At 36.4% G+C, this 12,749-nt stretch overlaps 1 protein-coding gene across 10 annotated transcripts in view; it reads left to right on the forward strand.

The window, feature by feature from the left end:
* The window catches only part of CDH8 (cadherin 8), a 353,942-nt gene that overhangs the window by 303,168 nt on the left and 38,025 nt on the right, over positions 1-12,749 (forward strand). The gene's annotated exons all lie outside the window — the stretch shown is intronic.

Genomic DNA, 12,749 nt, shown 5'->3' on the forward strand with positions numbered 1-12,749 from the left:
AACTGATTTTATTGTTAGGTTTTTCACTCATGGAGAACATTTAATCCATTTCATTATTTCTTGAGAACCAAGTTTGGATTAACTATTTCCCCCATTGTCTATTACATGTGAAAGCCATAGATCTTTTTTTTTTTTAAGTCTATCTCTTCTGTACATTTTTGTTTCCTAAGCTGCTATAGATTCAATAAGCATTTTTCACTGTTTATTTTGATCCAGGTATATTTAAATCTTAGTTTCAGCTGTTTTTGAATGCGTAGCAAAATAAATGCATTGCCTTAAGCTGTCTTCCAGCCTTACTATAGGCATTAGTTTGGATTTCTGAATGGTCTCTATAAAAGCTAGACTCAATTAGAAGAGTAAAATTTGGTTCATGACACTTGTTTGGGTTATTTGCTATGTTCTGTTTCAAGGAGGTAGTGAATTTTACTAACATTTCCTTCATGAAATAAAATAACATTTTATGGCTCTTGTTAAATATATTATGGCCTTACCTTTTAACATAATGCTACTTAATTCTTTGGGGATGCTCTGATAAATGTGAATGCATCACCAAAAATGAAATGACAAAGTCATTATACAGATACTACTCATTTAGCTGGCTTCCACTATTATAAACACTAAGGAAACAAAATCCTGTTCTTTCTTAATAATGGAGTACTCCTTTGTTAGCCTCCCCTAATTAGGAACTGTAATCCAAGTACATTATCTTTGTTTTTTAGTCAACAACATTTATTTTTTATGGAAGTCACATGAATATGTCTAAGAGAAAGCCAACTCAGAAAGCCGAAACTGAGCCACAGGTCTGTGCTTAAGTGTAGTCCATGCTCACTTTGATTGTGAGCTAATAGGTATCAGTCATTATTTTTGCATATGAAATGCCCTAAATTTAAAAATTCTCTGTGAAGAAATGTTTTCCCATCCCAAAGGTTCTGAGCTTCTTGGAATTTTCTGTGCATGCAATTTCAAAATATGCCTGTAATAGAAGTATGGCACACCAAAGGCACCACATAAACATGTGTTGAGCAAATGGGAGGTTTTTTGGGTGCCAGGGAAAGTGTAGTTTTGTACTATATTTGTTATGCCCTAAACCTGTCAGATTTTAGTCTGACATGAATGAATTTCATGTGTTTTCTCTAAATTTTAGAATCAATAGAAATTAAAAGTTTATACACTTAGATAACCTCTTTTTGCCCTATCACATTTTAATAAGCCCTTCAATAGAATATTTAAAAGACTGTGTTATCTCTTTTATTTTGAAACTAAAAAATGGAAGTAGCACTTTTTATTTATGTCACAGGTTTGTGTGTGTGTGAAATAATTGAAAAAAGATGCCAGGTGTTGCAAATATTTTGTGGAAAGTGCACTCTTTGTGCTACAATTGTTTATATTAAATTGTGTGTTTATTTTGACAAGAGTGACCACATAATTTGTTATTCCAACTGGGACATTTTTTAAAGTGAAAAGGGTTGCTATTTATATTTGTTCCTAGAAAAACATAAACCAGGACTGTCTTGTGGAACCCAGGACATATATTCACTGTGATTCTGGATTTAGGATCCAAACATTGAACATCTCCATAGAGTAAATCATGAGCCCACTGGTCTTTGAAATAGATATGTATAATTTATACTCTATCTTCCTTTTTCTAGATCAGAAATTCATGAGTTTTGCTCTTTAGACCTCAACCTTTTTGTCATCTGGATAGTTACTATAAGAATCGGGGGTGGGGGGGGGATGGTCCCTTCTTCCTATGTAGAAACAATCAAAGTAATGGGAAAAAGTTGTCAGATTTAAAATGATGGAGATATATAGGTAAGTAGATAGATATTAAATGAGTATTTTTTAGCCTATTACCCATTCCCTATTGATGATAAGAGAATACAAATACAAAAAAAGTCCAAATGCTAGACATTATTTAGTTTAAACTATGGTATATTTTATGTTTGAAAGATGGACAGGATTAAATTCTATAATCATATTTAGAATTGTTTTTTTCTACATAAGATGGACTTTAAAATGGGCATTAGCTGATGTTTCTCCACTGACAGTGTCATGATTTACAAGTCCCAAGGTTAAGATTTTGAGAGAGTCATTATATCCAAATTCATAATTGATGGGTGGATGATTCCCCTGTTTAATTAGACCCTTATGGGAGATGGTTTTAGTATTTGGCATTTTCTGAGGAACTTGTAGTCATGTCTTTCAACTTGAAGTTACTGTGATCTTTCTCCTCCCTCATATAGATTGGTCCTTCTGCAATTTTCAGAGGACTAATTCATAATCAAAGACAAAATGAGATAGAAATTAGCTGTCTCTTATCTCCTACACAGTTGAGTGATTTCACAAATAATTCTCTTTCTGAATATATGAGATTCATATTTCATCCAGATTAGGAAAGCAACCTTCAATACAGATGAAGGTGAAAACGAAGGTCACAAATATGATGAGTCATTTATATCATATATAAACAGCAATCATAGCACCTTGAATTTTCTCAATTATATGGCCTAGTCATTGGTTTCTCCATCTTCCAGTTGGGTGAATTTAGAAGCAAGAGTTTTGCTGACCACATTTCATATTGGCTTTCATCCTAACCATGAAAATGGAAGATACTCAACAATTAAATAGAACAAGACAGGGAAGATAAATGGACCTTTTACAGATACAGAACTGTCTTGCTTGCAGAAAATTTCAGGTCTGCCAGAAACCTGATCTTCTCAGTCTGCACACTGTAGTTAAAAGATATGATTGGAATTGCCAGAAAGCAATCTGGTAAAATGGTATTCTTCATGTTTTATACTGAATTATTTGAATCACGTGTGTAGAGAAATGAGGAAAAACATAAAGCTCTGCTCCCTAGAGAGGACATTATGGAAAGGAAAGAAGTAGACAGTAGGCTTGGCCTTAATTACAGCTTGGTTAGACTTAAGAAAAGACAGCAGGGGAACCAGGGTACCTGATGACACTAATGTTTTTTTTCCTCTTCTTGATATCTCCTTTCTGATCAAAATTCAATTGGTAAGAACCTCACTCTACAAGTATAATTGTGACAAATAATTTGGATAATGTCAATGCTGACTAGAACTTTGGAACAAATGTGCCTTGGGTTATCTCAATGTCCATAACATCCTTACCTGTTTAGAATACAATTCATGCTTTGTTTTGTGAGGTTTCTATCTCAACTGGCCAATTTCAAGCAGTGTGTGTTTTATGTCTTTTTATCCTCTAGAAGCATCCCTTGTAAGAACATGGACTACAGGCCAATTATTTTAAGTCCTAGTTGCCTTATCTGTACTATCAGGATAACAATATCTATTCACCTCACAAGTGTGCTGTGACAGATATGTGTAACCTATGTGCCAGACACCTCTTAACACAATGTCTGGCACATAAAAAAAATTCATCAGTACATGGGACAAAATCCTCATTAGGTTTATCTGTTAATTCCTAAATTCCCATGCTATGTTCTATCTCCTCTGGCTTATCATTCTCAACCAGGTTTCATTGCAGCTTGAACTCTGTTCATTTTTTAATGTTGTACCGTAATTGTGAAAGTGCCCTCATTGGTAGCATTGAAAACCTTCATCCTTACTAGAATGCATTGCAAGAAATGTGCGTGGTAATGTGTTGCAATCTAAAGAATATTACAATAGAAAGATTTAAGAAAGAAAAGGAGGAGGAGGAAAAGGAGAAAACTGAAAATATTTACCAGCCATGGAAATAGCTGCAGGATTCTTGGATCTGTTCTTGAATATGAAGGCTTTCTTTTCTTTATCCTTTGCCAAAATGAAACTCAGCTTTCTCCACACAGTAGCTGACCCCAACTTCCAACTCGAAATTCTGGCATATCAAGTTGTTTCAAACACCCACAGCCTCCTAACACACATACCCTGTGGAATCATGTTGCACGGGCTGGAAGTTTAAAGGCAATCTTCCTTTGTTCTTTTGAAGAATGTCAAGTTTATCTCACATTGCTCTTGCCACAAAACTGAAACCTGCTGCCTGAAGGTGGAATTGAATTTCCCCAATCCCAGGCCAGCCAGAGCTGGCCCTCTGTCCTCCATCTTTACTCAGGCAGAATCCGCATGCCTGCTTCTGCTGTACTGAGGATGTAGGTGTTGAGGCAGACAGAGCCCCTCTCTCAGTCTCCTTAAGCCAGCTGTGCCCCATCTAGGCAGAACTGGACTTGAAAGGTCTTCCCGGTGACCCACAGAGCAAAGAGGTCCTCTTTGTAAGCCAACTGTCCTCTTTGTGGCCACCTCAGACATCCCTGAGTTCTTCCATTACACCAGGCTGCTTTGAAGCTAACGCAGGACTTTCCAAAATAACATCTTTCCTCAAGTGGCCTTTACAAAAGCCTCCATCCCTCAGTCACAGCCAAGCCATTATTGTTGGGTTTCCCAGGCAACCATACCTAAGCAACAAGTGAAGACCGCGTGCTTGCATGAGTGTGATAATGAATACCTACATGGGGATGTTTGCAATATGGTCACCCTGTCTGCTCTGCTCACACAGAGGACTTTTCCATAGTGCTACACACGACCAAACACTGACTTGAGATCTTTCCCATATAAGGCATCAGCTCTGACCCATATGAAACATGGTACTTTTCATCAATGTTGAATCATAAAAGGTAGAACTCAATTTGCATGAAACAGGAGGTCCAACTGGGATCCCAAATATACAGAACAGCATTATGCATACATGATCCAAAAGGCTTCTGCTTCAGTAATTCATAATTTATTGTTTATGCTTCCAGCAATGTTCCATTGATAAAAAGCCATTTATGTTTCATTTTGTCATCTAAACTATAATTAAGGATGATGTGCAAGCTAAGAAAAATAGATAACAGATCTGTACTTCCACTCTCCAAGTTGCATATGATTGAAGAGTTGGTTCAGAAAACTAGATTTTCTTTGCTTAAGTAGTTTCAATAAAACTCTTGTTATTTTGTATAGTCTCCATATCTTTTTGGATTGATTCTTTCCTCTTTTAAATCATAATACAAGAGCGGTTTCAGAAGTTAAGAATTTCCTTTGCAAATATTGAAAATCCTAAAATTATTACTCTATTCAGACAGAGCACTGCTCTTAGTATTTATATTTTAGTGTATATTGTGGGAGACAATTTAATTATGAGATTACGGACTACCAGGGATAAATTTATATACATGGCATAGACTTATATTTGTGGTTGTCCACCTGCTATTCAAAGTTATAAATTGATTCAGAGCTTCTCAATTTGCTGACTCATTTCTGGTCGGTACAGAGCATTCTAATTCTGAAGATATTTTAAAGAAGAAAAACCAAGAGATAAATTGATACATGCTTAGTTACCTTAGTGATTGTAAAGATGCCTTACAATATAGAATCTTTTCTTTGAGAATTTACTTTCTGGGACTTCTGCTTCAAAAGAGAAAAATAGAAAAATAAAGGGATCGATCAAACATCAGGAAGAAGAGAAGGAATTACTCAGAGAAATGTTTTTTATTTATCACATCTTGTTTGGACCACTTTCTTGTTTGTGCCATTAAAAAATAATGCTATTTACTGATTTAGAATCTATTTACAAGCATAAAAATAGGTCTTGGGATTTTGTGGGTGCCAGATAAACATGACTGTCCTTTTGGTAAGCACAAGCAAATATTAAAATTGAATGTGGAAGCAAAATGAGCTGTCAGTCGATGCTAATTCTCCTTTTCTAAAAAGGTACTAGATGTAGTTGATAATCATTTTATCTCCTTTCAGCATGGAAGTTTGGATTAATTTTGAGCACTTTATAGACACCACATCAAGTATACGTGACATTCTATCTTGGGACGTGACCTGAATAACACATACCATGTGCTTTGGATCCCTTGGTTTATTAAAGTGGATAGAGAAAGCAGAGGAAGAATTTGGAAACAGTGAAGGGGACACTCAGATAGATAAACATCTTAAAAGTTGATTTGGGATGAATTAGAATGAACAGTAAAAGAGAGACGCTGTGGAATATAGAACAGCACAAGCTTCATGGCTAAGAGTATTCAGCTTTGAATCCTAGCTCTTTTGATTATGATCTGTGAGAACTTTCATAAATAATGGAATAATCTTGAACATTTATCTATAAAATGGAGAGAATAATTGCCCATATGTTCTTTTGAATAAGAAAATATTAATTTAAATAAAAAACAAAACAAATGCGCTAAGTTCAGTGTCTGGTAAATGGAAGGTGCTCAATAAATAATAGTTTCCTTTCTCTCCTTTCTATTCTAATACAATTTTCCTGTATCTGTCTCATCCCACTGCCAACAAACCCACACGCACATCCAATGCAACGCACAAAACCATAAGTAAGGAAACTAAAAACAAGGCATTTGTGTGATAACTAATGCTATGCTATTTTACTGCCCCTTATCTGAATGGCCGGTGATGGAACATGTCTGTAAATACTGGCCATGAGTACTCAAAGCAAAGGGACAGGAGATACAGTAAAAAAGAATATTCAGGTAACTAAAGTTGTTCTTTGAATACAATCTTCGTTACTATTACATAATCAATTGACAAAAATAAAGAGGACTTAAAAATTCTAGGGCTCCCCAGGGCTGGGTTTTCTATCTCTAGATCCAATTGCATATAGCTCTCTATATACGGCAGATGGAACATCTGGGAGTTGACAGAATGATAGAATTTTGGACCTAGGAGCACCTTAGTAAAACAACAACAACAACAGCAACAAACCAGACTGTGAAGATATTAACTGCTAACTACAGAACAGCAAACGTATTTTAAAAAATCAATAATGGTGTACTTTAAAAAAAGGCAATGATAAAGGGTGCTCTCTCCCTGATTTTATTATCTGTCACTCTCTCCCTTCTACCTTGTTCTCATCTTCTCTATTCCTTATATATCCTTAGAGTTGAACACATAAAACTGATGATGCTTTTTAAGTTTTTTTATTTATTCATTCGAGACACAGAGATACAGAGAGAGAGAATATGAGCAGGGGGAGAAGCAGAGGGAAGGGGAGAAGCAGACTCCCCACTGAGCAGGGAGCCCGATGTGGGGCTCGATCCCAGGACTCTGGGATCATGACCTGAGCTGAAGGCAGACGCTTAACCATCTGAGCCACCCAGGTGCCCCAAAACTGATGATGCTTTTTAAATCCACTCTCCCTTCCTTTTATCTAGAATACACATCTGCTACTCCATTTTCTATCTAGCTAATTTCCAATCATTCATAAGAACTCAGGTTCCCCTCACATGTGAACAGAGCAAGGGAATGTTTAACAGTTGCTATGAAGTTTGTTTGCTTTGCTTTTCTCTGCAGGACAGTGTGGTAACTGCTAAGGCAGACACACGAGTCAAGGAATGTCTTCTTCATTATCCTCTAGAGGTTATTCATAAGAGAGTATGTCCTTATTCCCTCAAGCATTCATTCACTACCCATTTATTGAGTGCCTACCATGTGCTAGGCACTACGCTGGAATTGCAAACATAGCAGTGAATAAGATAGACACTGTTTTTGTCCTTCTGTACAGTGTATTTTTGTTCTCACAACTCAGTCTTATACTAATTTGAATTCAGAGAAAGGAAGGCTATAATTTAACATGGGTTTTTGTCATAAGGTGGAGAAATGCAGAGGCCAGCCTGTAAAATACTGTGATCTGGGGAGGAATGATCACACACATTCTAACTTCTATACTGTCATAAACAAAGTTCCCACTTAGACCTTACCCAACTTGTAAAACTGACCCTACATAAAAAAGAATTGTCATTTTTACAAAGCCATGGGCTGATATGAGTGGTGATCTACATCCATAGACATGGGTAGCTAATTCCACCCGTGAGTTTCAGATCACCGTCCTCACTAGGCCTATGCTCAGACAAGTTGGACCACACTACTTAATGTGCTTCCGGCTACAGTCAGATCATGATGGTGAGTTCTTTCCAAATTCAAGGTGATCCATAGGCATCACTGTAATTTGTATGGCAGCACTGCCAGTGAACCAGGGCTAATGATTCTATTTGTGCAGGTTTATTAGAATCCACCAGAGTCTTGATCCAAGCTTTGTTATATATTGTTTATGTCTTTTCCAGTCCCCATGCATCATTGGTTCAAATACTTGTCAGTGACCTGGTTTTAGCTAACTTTCAGTGTTTAATGTTTACTGAGGGCCCCTGGCAACTAGAAGATGGTATTGTGCTGATTTCTGGACATGGCATTGGGTTCATTTTCAATCTGTTCCTAAAGTGCCACCAGAATGAATGTACTGATGCACTTCATAGGAAATATAGTAATTGCTGCCCCTGGACCTTTCTGGGTCCCCCACTGCCTTTGCTTTCATCCTACTAGATTGCTTACTAAAATTTCCTCCCTCTATTGCTTGAGTATATTATTCTCAGCCTTTTGACGGCTGTTTATCTTAGGGCGAGAAAAAAGTACTAATGCACCTGGTATGCTGAGCACAATCATCCTTCTCCGAGTTTCATGTTTTCACTTGGCCAGACTGCCATCACTAGTTCCATCAAGGTCACGCTGTGATTTACTTCTCTGTAGACTTCAGTTTACTCTCCCACAAAATGAATGGGTTAGTGCTGGGGAGCTAAGGATTCATCTATTCTAATATACTGTGTGTGCAAACACGTGATATTTGGAGAAATATCACAAACTGTGAAATCAGACAAGTCCTGCATTCACCAATTAATGGAGATGTGACTTTGGACGGAGCTTTTAACTTTCTATAACAGACTGTGTTTGATAATGTTGAAATGAAATTGCTGTGATGAACAAATGAAAGAATATAGGCTAAATGCCAAGGGCAGTGCTTGGAACTTATGTGATATTCTATGTACTTTGTCTCCTTTATCAACCTTCAAAAGGAATAATGCATATGGAAGTCATCTTTATACCAGAAATTATCGTACCAAATCTCATCCATATTAAAATACTAGGTAGTATTATTAAGAGATATGTTTCTACAATTACAGGTTCTCTCTTTCAGTATGTTTGGGCAGGATTTTGGACATAGTAAAGAATTAAATCACTTCCATACATCAAAAGAACTCAATAAACATATGACACATGGTTCTAAGAGCTCAGAGTTTGGTAGCCTTGCTTATCTTCTAAGGCTGGAGAGAGGAAATGCAAGTTTTATGAAGATATTTAATTACTGGATTAGTTTTGATTTATCAGGAAGTTCTCTCACAAAAGTAGGGCTTGAATAAAGTTTTGCAGAAATGAAAACATTGTTATGTGCAGAGGTGCTTATTGTAATTAAGGGATAATGGTGAGATATACAAGGAATTTACTTCAAGGAACAATAAGGAATGGCCAAAAATGTTTTTAAAGAAAAATGCAATGAAACATTTTGCGGAGATCCATGAACTCTATTATCATAAGTCTTTGCTTGGTTCGCAAAAAGACATTAATAATGTGGCTCTTAGTGTTTTGAGTATGTCTGCGTACATTCTTGATGTTTTTCATAGAATAATAAATGTGTCCTACACATTTAGGAGGTTTTAACACACACACACACACACACACACACACATACACACATTTACTAATGGAGCTGGGAAGTACACTGATATAAACACACATTGTATATACCAGTTATATATATATATATAGATATATATATATATCTGCTCAGTGCATACTACCAAATCTTAAAATAAAAAAAAATATATAACTCGGCCATGTTCTGACACATATATTGTGAATTGACACAAAACTTGCCTTTCTTATAAATGTTGCTAGGCTAAAGTTCAATGAAGAAAGTTTTAGAATGGTTAGGAGGCAATTATCTAAAATTCTTATCTTTTTTTTCCCAAAGTAAGATGACTAAAATGTACAAAGGAAATTATATAAAGTTCACATTTTGACTGTGTAGGGTAGAAACAAGAAGAAAATCTATGCCCCTCTATTAATTCTGTTATAGCCTTTCTGTCTTTCTAAAGTATGTATGTATACCAAAACGGATGTTTAATTTTGCAAGAAGTTATTTTCGAGCAATAATCTAACATTGCATAGAAATATGATTGCTTATAAAATATCTTTAATTGGGAAATATAAAAAAAGATTATAAAAATTAGAAAGTATGCTTACATTACATCTCTGCTGGGGATTTTATTTAGAAGTCCTGCAGTTATTTTAAGATAAGTGTGTACTCTGTTACTCTGCATAGGTTATATTTCAAATTGCAAGAAAAAAAACAATAGCTAAAGTTTTTCTAGCACCTATTATTTCATATCATTTACAGTGTGTCTATCTATTCATCTATCTCTAAACGTATACACTCAGGGTGAGGATTATCATTGGCATGTTGCAGATGGGGAAATTGAAGCTCAGTTATGTTATTGACTTGCCAGGCACAGAATGAGGCTACCAAGCTGCTAAATCTGCATTCTAGCCAGTAGCACTTACTGCCTTTCAAAGCCTTGCACTTTACTCCTGGAATATTTGCCCAGCAAAACTGCTGGTATTTTATTTATAGTTTTCAAACACTGGTGGTTTCTTTTCTCAAACTATAGAAGACTAGAAACTATCAGCTAAGCTTTAGAGAAGACCATCACAGTATCAGCTGGGTAAAACCTGGCAACTCTAGTCTGATGCCTTAAAACTTTAATATCATCAAATATACAAATATACAAATATATATCTCTTGTTAAAGAGATACACCATTAATTTATATCCAATTAAGAAAAATAACATTCCATTAAAAAGCTGACAATACTTCATAGATATTAAGACATTAAAAAAGGAATATATATATGTATATATATGTTAGAATCAATGAAATACAATATTCAAACAATGAATCTGAAGGAGAACTGGCAGGGAAAAACAAGAACTTAGGTATAAAAAAGTAGTGCTGGGTGTGAAGTTGAGGTAGTCTAGATCAACACTCCACTGAAGTCAGAGTACAGACAAACTGTGAGGGCTATTTTAAAGAAGCACATTTTTCAAAGGCAGTCTTTTTTTTTTTTTTTATATTACTTGCTTGCTTAATCCCTTAATAGAATGCCTTCCAAAATAAGCCAACTGCCATTAGCAAGGAATTACTTACTCATTTCTCTCAAAAGCATAATTTCCAAGGTTGGCACTGCAGTGTACTAATCTAAAATCCAAGTCTTGGCTGTGCAAGATCTTCCTGGAAATGCATTATTGGGGTACGTGCTGGGTCTTGTTTATAGATACAGAACATGGAGGTTTAGCATCATCAGTTTCTCTTATCAGGGCCTTTCCTCCTCAGAAAGGTGATGGTAATACAGAAGCAGTAGAAAACAGAAAAGTAGCAAAGGTTTTTAGTATTGTAATTCAAGTGGATCTAATAGCAAAGTTTGTGAGACTTTAAAGAGAAAAGAAGGAAGCTGACATCGGGTAAGGATGGACTTTAAGGGATTAAGCCAGCTATATAAAACCTACCTTGAAACAGACTTCAATATGCTGACTGCAAAGGGGAATAAGGACAGTCAAATTAGTGAGGATGGGATAGCAGCAGGAATTTCCAAAAAGTTAAAAGAAAAAAAGAAAAAGAAAAAAATATCTCACTGCTGGGGACATAGATGTTCCTACCTCTGACTCTCCTTAATAGTACTCAGCCAAGGTGCTTATTACATGGGCAACATAGGGCTCCACAGAAAGGCCAAGATGAACAAAGTAAGATGCTAAGGGAAGTTACAGTATTTTTAGGAGATCCAGTGAAATTTAGGAAACCAAGGCCAAGAACAAATAAAGTCCATTATGTGCTAATCAATCCCTGGGTCCCTATAAATGCCACTCTTTTAAGTCTGTGGATGTTGGGCTCAGAGCAGCAGGACCATTCATACTGCAGGGGGGCTGAGCCCCTGTGGACTATGTCCATCAGTTTTCTCTCATAGAGGACAGAGAGGGACAATGTCATGATGCAAAGAAAATCATGGGGGAGGGGGAAGCATGGGCTCTCACGACTGTGATTCTGTTATCCTGGATCCCATACAATTTTCGTCTTCTTCAACCTTCTAATATATAAAATATTCCTAGCAGCAACAATGATGAAAGTGAGCAATGATAAAGACAAGCACACAAGGCAGGGGAGGCCATTTCCCACAGGTGGAGTACAGACTGGGCTCCATCACTTGCTAGCTGATCTTCGATGAGCTATTGCATTGCTCAGCCTGAGTCTTCTCTTAAAATGGATACATCCAGGCATTACTTACAGCACTGCAAGGAGTTTTTAAAGATTATGCAAACTTGGAGTATAATACCTGGGCTTAAAAGGAAGATCAATAAATGGCGGCTGTGTTTAAAGAACATAAGAAGCTGGTGAATGAATGAATGCGTTTGTACATTCACACAAAAGAGCTCCTGAAAAGCTTATCCTCCAAGTCTTAGACAGGGAACACTAAATGGAGAGAGTACATATGTTTTTTAAGACTTATTTGCTTGCAAAAAACCTCACTCAAACTACCTGAGCTATAAAAGTAAATGGGTCCAAATAACAAAAGGTCTAGAGTTTAAATGTCTTCTCTAATGACCAGAGGTGCCCCAGGATATTGTAAGACTGTCTCTCTTTCTCTAGGACTTCCTCTACTTTCTTTCTCTGTGTTGGCTTGCCTTCCCTGCACAGTCTCTAAAGAGAAGGAAAGAAAGGTTGCGGAAGGATCAGGCCTATACAGATCTCAAAGCCTGGTATTTATGGATGAGAGATTTTCTTTATCCTAGGCTCCCTATCAATTCCTGGTTTAAAAAAAAAAAAAAAGTCCATGTTTGGCCTAGGAGATGAGC

The sequence above is a fragment of the Callorhinus ursinus genome, unplaced genomic scaffold (genome assembly GCF_003265705.2).
Source record: "Callorhinus ursinus isolate GAN/ISIS: 27379988/994484 unplaced genomic scaffold, GSC_fseal_2.0 scaffold37, whole genome shotgun sequence".
Taxonomy (NCBI): domain Eukaryota; kingdom Metazoa; phylum Chordata; class Mammalia; order Carnivora; family Otariidae; genus Callorhinus; species Callorhinus ursinus.